We start from the raw sequence: 8368 nt of genomic DNA, 5'->3' as shown, positions 1-8368 counted from the left end.
AGCTAACTAATGCTGCGGGAGCTACTTGCTCTAAATAATGGAGTAAAAGCAATGGGGTTACGTTCAACATCAAGTTCGCAGTCATTAGCGGTACTATGTAAGTAGATAAAGTGAGAACAATGACAAAATATCACGCATTTAAAGTACTTTATGATAAAAATCATGCTCTTACCAGCCTTGTGACGACGTTCCTTGTGCTGCTCATGCCGCGATAAAATGCATCGTGAACTCCAGGGTCAGAGTTAAAACCAGATCCTGAACACCAGGGAATTCAATTTTTTCAATTCAATTCAATTCAATTTTATTTATATAGCGCCTTCCACAATCAAAATTGTCTCAAAGCGCTTTACAGAGACCCAGAGCCTGACCCCAGAGCAAGCACTTAAGGCGACAGTGGCAAGGAAAACTCCCTTTTAACAGGAAGAAACCTTGAGCAGAACCTGGCTCAGATGGGGGACCCTCCTGCCGATGGCCGGGCTGGGTGAAAGGAGGAAAAGGAGGAAGATAGGACAGCTAGGAATGGAGGAGAGGGGGAGAAAGACATGCAGCATAATACAGACAATGTGGGTCAGTATTTACATTACAGTTAGTGGACAGTTATTGGATAATGTGTGCTCAGCAGATTAGAATTATGAAACAGAGCACGGAGGCAAAAAGCTGTCATGACTGGTAATTATTTACATTACAGTTTGCAAAGAATATTAATCAAATATTTATCTGTAGCAGAACGGAACATTAAACATGTTAGAAATCCATCATTGTAAACAATAAACAGCAGCAGGTGGGTGGAGCCAGGACCATAGGACATGCAGCTCCGGAGCCAGAGATACCTGCAGTAAGGTACAAAGAAAGAGAGACCAGAGAGAAACAAGCACAGGACTACGGGACAGAGAGGACACAGAGTTAATGACATGTAATAAAGGCTAATAAATTTGAGAGTGGGTCTGAGGAGAGAAAGAGAAAGAGAAAGAAGAAGAAGTGCACAGTAAATCATGGGATGTCCCCCAGCAGCCTAGGCCTATAGCAGCATAACTAGGGGATGATTCAGTTGCCTGAGCCAGCCCTACTAAGGGCTATATCCTTAACTGTAACAGTGTCTATAGAGATAATTGTGACTAACTATAAGTTTAAATAACTAGGACTGTAACTACAACTAATTATAAGCTTTATCAAACAAGAAGGTTTTAAGCTTCGTTTTAAAATTAGAGAGGGTGTCTGCTTCCCGAACCCAAACTGGCAGTTGGTTCCATAGGAGAGGGGCCTGATAGCTAAAGGCTCGGCCTCCCATTCTACTTTTAGAGATTTTGGGAACCATAAGCAAACCTGCATTCTGGGAACGAAGCAATCTGTTAGGATGATATGGTACTATCAGCTCTTTGAGATATGAAGGAGCCTGGCCATTGAGGGCCTTATATGTAAGGAGAAGGATTTTAAAATCAATTCTGGATTTTACAGGAAGCCAATGAAGAGAAGTTAGTACAGGAGTAATGTGATCTCTCTTGCTAATTCCAGTCAGTACTCTCGCTGCAGCATTTTGGATCAGCTGGATGCTTTTTAGAGAGTTAACTGGACATCCTGATAATAGGGAATTACAGTAGTCCAGCCTAGAAGTAACAAAAGCATGGACTAACTTTTCAGCATCACTCTGCGACAGAATGTTCCTAATCTTACTGATATTGCGCAGGTGAAAGAAGGCGGTCCTAGAGACTTGTTTTATATGTGAGTTAAAGGACAGATCCTGATCAAAAATAACTCCAAGGTTCCTCACAGTCGTACTGGAGGCTAAATTAATGCCATCCAGAGTAACTATATGATTAGATAAACTGTTTCTGAGGTGTTTGGGACCAAACAAAATAACCTCAGTTTTGTCTGAATTCAGAAGAAGAAAGTTACAGGTCATCCAGGCCTTTATGTCTTTAAGACATGCCTGAAGTATGGTTAACTGATCTGTTTCGTCTGGTTTCATAGATAAATATAGCTGGGTATCATCCGCATAGCAATGGAAATTTATTCCATGCTTCCTGATAATATTGCCTAGGGGAAGCATGTATAAGGTGAACAGTATCGGTCCAAGCACAGAACCCTGTGGAACTCCATGACTTACTCTGGTATATATGGAGGGATCATCATTAACATGAACAAACTGGTATCTATCTGATAGATATGATTTAAACCAGCCTAGTGCTGTTCCTTTAATCCCGATAACATGTTCCAATCTATCCAATAGGATATTATGATCAATGGTGTCAAATGCAGCACTAAGATCTAGCAGGACAAGTATAGAGACGAGTCCATTATCTGATGCTATAAGAAGGTCGTTGGTAACTTTCACCAGTGCTGTCTCTGTGCTATGATGAACTCTAAATCCTGACTGAAAAACTTCAAACAAACCGTTCCTATGTAGATGATCACACAACTGAGTTGCAACAGCCTTTTCAAGAATTTTAGAATTAAAGGGGAGATTGGATATAGGTCTATAGTTTGCCAAAATGTCAGAGTCCAGAGAAGGCTTTTTAAGTAAAGGTTTGATAACTGCAACCTTAAAAGCCTGTGGGACATATCCTGTAACCAACGAGAGATTTATCTGATCTAATATGTGAGTGCCAATCAAAGGCAACACATCTTTAAGAAGTCTGGTCGGGATAGGATCCAAAAGACATGTTGATGATTTAGATTTAGAAACTATTGAAGTCAATTCAGCTAGATCTATGGGAGAGAAACAGTCTAATGACAAATCAGGACTGGCAGACATTTCTAAAGATGCTGTTCTAGACATACCTACATCATTAACAGTTGTAGGCAGGATGAGATGGATTCTGTCTCTAATGTCTACTATTTTGTTGCTAAAGAAGCTCATAAAGTCATTACTAGTGAGAGCTAGAGGGATGCATGGTACAACAGAGCTATGGCTCTTTGTCAGCCTGGCTACAGTGCTGAAAAGAAACCTAGGGTTGTTCTTGTTTTCCTCTATTAATGATGAGTAATAGGCAGTTCTTGCCTTACGAAGGGCTTTTTTATACGTTATGATGCTGTCTTTCCAGGCTAGGCGGAATTCCTCTAAATTAGTGGATAACCATTTCCTTTCCAGCTTTCGTGATATCTGCTTTAAAGTACGTATTTGTGAATTGTACCATGGAGCTAGCTTCCTCTGATTACTGACCTTCTTTTTCAAAGGGGCAACAGAGTCAAGGGTTGAACGCAGTGAAGCAGCAGTATTATCAACTAGATAGTCTATATCTGCTGGAGTAAAGTTTAGGCCATTGCCCTCTGTAAAACTGGCACATGGCAGCGGAGATAATAAAGATGGAATAGCTTCCTTATATTTAATAACAGCATTATCAGACAGAAATCTACAGTAGTTAATTTTTTTCTCAGATGCTGTGCAGTTCATTATTGTAAATTCAAATGTTACTAAAGAATGATCAGATAAAACAGGGTTCTGAGGGAATACTGTCAAATATTCAGCTTCTATGCCATAGGTTAGTACAAGATCAAGGGTGTGATTAAAACAGTGAGTTGGTTTGTTAACATTTTGTAAAAAGCCAATTGAGTCTAATACTGAATAGAAAGCAGTCTTAAGGCTGTCATTGTGGGTATCGACATGAATATTAAAGTCGCCCTCTATAATTACTCTATCCGTACTAAGCACTAAATCAGATAAAAATTCAGTGAATTCAGACAAAAACTCTGAGTAAGCAGCAGGTGGACGATACACCACAGCAAATAGTACTGGTTTTTCTGTCTTCCAATTTGGATGTGAGAGGCTGAGGATAAGGCTTTCAAATGTACTATATTTCGGCTTAGGTCTAGGATTAATTAATAAACTTGAGTGGTAGATTGCTGCCACTCCTCCTCCTCGGCCTGTGCCTCGAGGAATGTGATAATTAATATGACTAGCAGGGGTTGACTCATTTAGACTGACATACTCTTCCTCCTGCAGCCAGGTCTCAGTCAGACAGAATAAATCAATCTGCTGATCCATTATCAAATCATTCACTAACAGAGATTTAGACAAGAGAGATCTAATGTTTAATAGCCCACATCTGATTGTGGTGTTTTTAGGTTCAGATGCTTTTGTAGTATAAATTTTTTTGAGGTTTTTATGAGTAACACCTCTTGCCTTTTTTAATTTATGCACTTTTTGTTGACGGGGAGCAGACACAGTCTCTATAGGATAAAGGGAATCGTTAGAATGGTAGGAATAATAAGAATCATGAAAATCATGGGTGGGTGACAGCTCTAGAGAAACTGCAGAGAAGCGTGTAGGACTGCAACTCTGCATCCTGGTCTCAACTCTGGGTTGTCATGACTTTGGTTTTCTAATGAAATCTGTCATATTTCTAGATATGAGAGCTGCACCGTCCAAAGTTGGATGGATGCCGTCTCTCCTAATCAGACCAGGTTTTCCTGGTGGTTTGGAATAAACTCCAAAATTCAACTCGGCCTGGGTGTACACCTTAACACAAACTGTAGTCAGAGTTATAAAATAAACTCCAGAAATGTAACTCTTTCACACTTTTTTGCCTGACTCCAGATTTTAGTACTTTGTGAATTTGCTGTGTGTTAGTACATGTAGTTGTGTACAGTTCAGCTGCTGCTGTCCTTGGTGCTGAATTCACCAACCCAGCTGAATGGTCCTGAGTGCTTATTGTTGTAATTCATTTGGTATTTTGGAGAAGATTGAATATCATTAGTATGGGTTATGTTTTGGTTAGTGTTAGGCTTTCAGTTATAATGGTTAAGGTTAGGTTAAGGGGCAAGGGAATGCATTATGGCAACATGTGTCCTCACAACTATAGTAAGACAAGAGTGAGTGAATGAGTGTGTGTGTGTGTGTGTGTGTCCTTTGATGTATCAACATTCTACAGTCTGATGTCACAGGCTGCAGTAAGTGGACACACAGCCAGAGACAAGTTCAGAAGTCAAACAGGAGCAGAAACAGTTGGACTGGACAGGACTTGCTCATGATTTAGGAAGAAAGAAGCACTCAGATATTTCTGTACAATTATTGACCAATTAATGAGCCCGAAGAGCTCAGTTTAGACCCCAGAAAGCTCAGTCGGTAGAGCATCAGACTTTTAATCTGAGGGTTCAAATCCCTGTTCGGGCATTCGTTTTGGGGGCGGCCATGGCACAGCAAGTTGAGCTTTGGACTTTGGACCGCCCGGAGATCGGAGGGTCGCCTGCTCAATTCCTCGACCAAGCACAGTGGATACGCGCAATGGATATAGGTGGTGGTGAAGGAGACGCGCCCCGTCTCTGTGAGCCCGTCTCTACCTTGTGCAAGGCACCGATTTACCCCGGTTCCCCGGGCTCCAGAGCGTCTCTAGTGCATGTGCATGTGTGTTTCGTTCACTTTGTGTGGGTAAAATGCGGAGAATAAATTCCCCCAGCTTTAGGGGAATAAAGGATTAAAACTTAAAACTATACAAGGAAGGAGCTACTGCTGTTACAAGGACAAGAGGAAACTACAGGAAAGTCCAGATCACCTCCAAGGTTTTCAGTAAGTCAGTACATGTTAGTAGTTCATGTCAGTGTCTAGTTTCGAAGTTAATGTTTTGAAATGTTTTGTCCAAATGATATGTTTGTGAAACTGTGACGGCAAGTAATCATACCCATAAGCCCAGTGGTTTGATTGTGTGCTTATCATTCATGGACAACATTGTTTTTTTTTAATGCTGATCATGACTGTGAGATATTCTCATGGTTGCTCAACTTCTTAACTTTGTTTTGGTGTGATGCACTGTAGTTTGTGTTAAAGGAAAGGATTTCTTGGAAGTCTGTACTGTCTGCAACAAGATCCTTTCTAAAGAAATTCTAATGTAAATGATGGAGTTGGATGTCATAGCACAAAGTGGAGTGTGCTGTGTGTTATTTTATGAAATTACGTCAATGTACTGTAGGTCAGGTCTGTAATGTATTATGATACTTGATGGAGGACTTCACTTTAAGTGCTTTGAACAGGAAACAGTTTGATGTGTTGGTAAAATCTTCTTATTTCCAATGTGTGAATCACTTTCATCATCTCTCAAGATTTGGCCCAAAAACAAAGAAGCACAGTTTAAGACTCAGGAGAAATAATCTCCCAGTCCAATGCAAACTAACCAGCACACACTGTTTCCACTTCTACAATCATCTACTTATTATTGTGCTTTAAAGTTTCAGCCTTCTTACATTTACCTATCACTGAGTCCACTTGTGTCTTATACTGAACACTAGGTTCAAATCTCCTTTTGGCTTTGAGCCTTGATTTTAGTTCATTTCCAGTGCAATACAATTATGTTCTGTAGTAAATCTGCAGAATGAGTCCTAAAGACCTAAAGCTGGATCAGCTGTTGTATTTAGTGTTTCAGGCTGTGTTCATGTTTACCCTCTTTGGTTAAGGGACAGTAAAACAATCAGTGATTTCCTCCCTGTGGAGTAAATTTAGGCTGCTGTGTGGAGTTAAATTAACACTTTCAAAATAGTTAAACATTCAACACTCTGTCAGAGTTTCTTCTTTAACTCCCACTGTGGAGTTACATTAACAACAAGGGATTTGACATAACACTGGTCAGAGTTACATTTTTTACTATTTGGGTAGTGTTGATTTCACCCCTGAAATTGGCAAGCTATTAACACTGCAAAAGTGTTAACATATGTCATGTCATCATCTGCCGCTTATCTGGGTCCAGGCCCAGGTCGCAGGGGCAGCCCGCCCAATTCACAATGCAACGAAGGCCTCTGGCACCTCCACGGGTGGTGAGCCCATGGGAGGTAGTGCCACCCGGAGTGGGATTCAAACCCACGACCCTGAGAGGTTGAGTCTCATGCTCTACCAACTGAGCTAACCAGGCAGCTAGTGTTAACATATGAATATATAAAATAATAATAATGAATTCAACCAAATATTCTTTAGTAATAACATTTATTTTCTCCCTTGCAGTCATGGACACAACTGAATTAAAACATTGTGAACAAAGGAATAATGTACAACCATTCATCCAAAACATAGTATGAGCTTTGAATATCAAATAGTTGATGAAATTTAAGCTCAAACATTTTCATCAAAATTCTCTGTGAATAGCTTGTCAGAAAAAAAATGTGATCTTCAACCAAAAGTACATCAATTACTTGACAAAAAACTGGCATATCTTCTTCTAATGCACTATATATGGCAAGTCCAGCTCTATATTCTACACCATCGATTTTAACCCAACTCGTTGAGAAAACCTCTGTTGATGATAAGATCATGTGATACACTTCTTCTTAGCACTTCTTAGCAAGTGTTCTTAGTTATGTTTTTGAAATTTTTAGTCTTAAGTCAAGTCTTTAAACACTTTATGTTTGGCTTCAAACCTCATAGACCACATATGTAATAAGAAGCCAATTTTCCTTACACAAGATGGGTAATGGATCATAAAATGATGTTTAGGTATCAAACTTCTGTGTGGATATAAGTAATAAATAATAATAATAATAATACATTTTATTTATAGGCGCCTTTCTTGACACTCAAGGTCACCTTACATTATAAAAACATACACAATAAAAACAATAAAAAACAAGAGACAATACAGTTTAAGATAGACAATATACAATGCAGTTGTGGTCAGGGGGAGTAAGCTAATTTGAACAGATGAGTTTTGAGTTTAGATTTGAAATGTGGGAGTGAGTCAATATTACGGTGGTCAGGTGGGAGAGAGTTCCAGAGCTGTGGGGCAGAGCGACTGAATGCTCTGCTCCCCATGGTAACAAGGCGGGCAGAGGGGACAGTGAGATGGATAGAGGAAGAGGATCTGAGGGTGCGGAGAGGTGTGGCAGCATGGAGGAGATCGGAGAGATATGGAGGGGCGAGGTTGTGGATGGCTTTAAAAGTGAGGAGAAGTATTTTGTAGTTGATGTGGTATGTGATGGGCAGCCAGTGGAGTTGTTGCAAAATGGGTGTGATGTGTTGGATGGAGGGGGTGCGTGTGATGATACGGGCAGCAGAGTTTTGAACCAGTTGCAGTTTATGGAGAGTTTTATGAGGGAGGCCAAATAGAAGACTGTTACAATAATCTAGACGGGAGGTGAAGGAGAGGGTGCTGTCGAGGATGACACCCAGACTTTTTACCTGTGGAGAGGGGGAGACAAAGGAGTTATCGATGGGAATGGAGAAGTTATGGAGTTTGCTTAAGGTGTGTTTTGTGCCTATTAAGAGAAGTTCTGCTTTGTTAATGTTTAATTTGAGGAAGTTTGAGGTGAACCAGGATTTCATTTCAAGGAGGCAATTGGTAAGGGAGGAGGGAGGGAGTGTAATGTTGGGTTTGGTTGAAAGGTAGAGCTGGGTGTCATCCGCGTAGCAATGAAAATGAATGCAATGTTTACAGAAGATGTGACCAAGAGG

At 40.3% G+C, this 8368-nt stretch overlaps 1 non-coding gene across 1 annotated transcript; it reads right to left on the bottom strand.

Moving 5' to 3' along the window:
• Window positions 1–6763: 6763 nt before the first annotated feature.
• On the bottom strand, window positions 6764–6836 carry trnal-caa. The gene has a single exon. It is a non-coding gene; the product is annotated as a tRNA-Leu (tRNA).
• Between the last annotated feature and the right edge of the window lie 1532 nt (window positions 6837–8368).

Source organism: Toxotes jaculatrix, chromosome 13, assembly GCF_017976425.1.
Source record: "Toxotes jaculatrix isolate fToxJac2 chromosome 13, fToxJac2.pri, whole genome shotgun sequence".
NCBI classification, from domain to species: Eukaryota; Metazoa; Chordata; class Actinopteri; family Toxotidae; genus Toxotes; species Toxotes jaculatrix.
The sequence above is the reverse complement of the archived record's forward strand: the minus strand, read 5'-3'. Positions and strand labels throughout refer to the sequence as shown.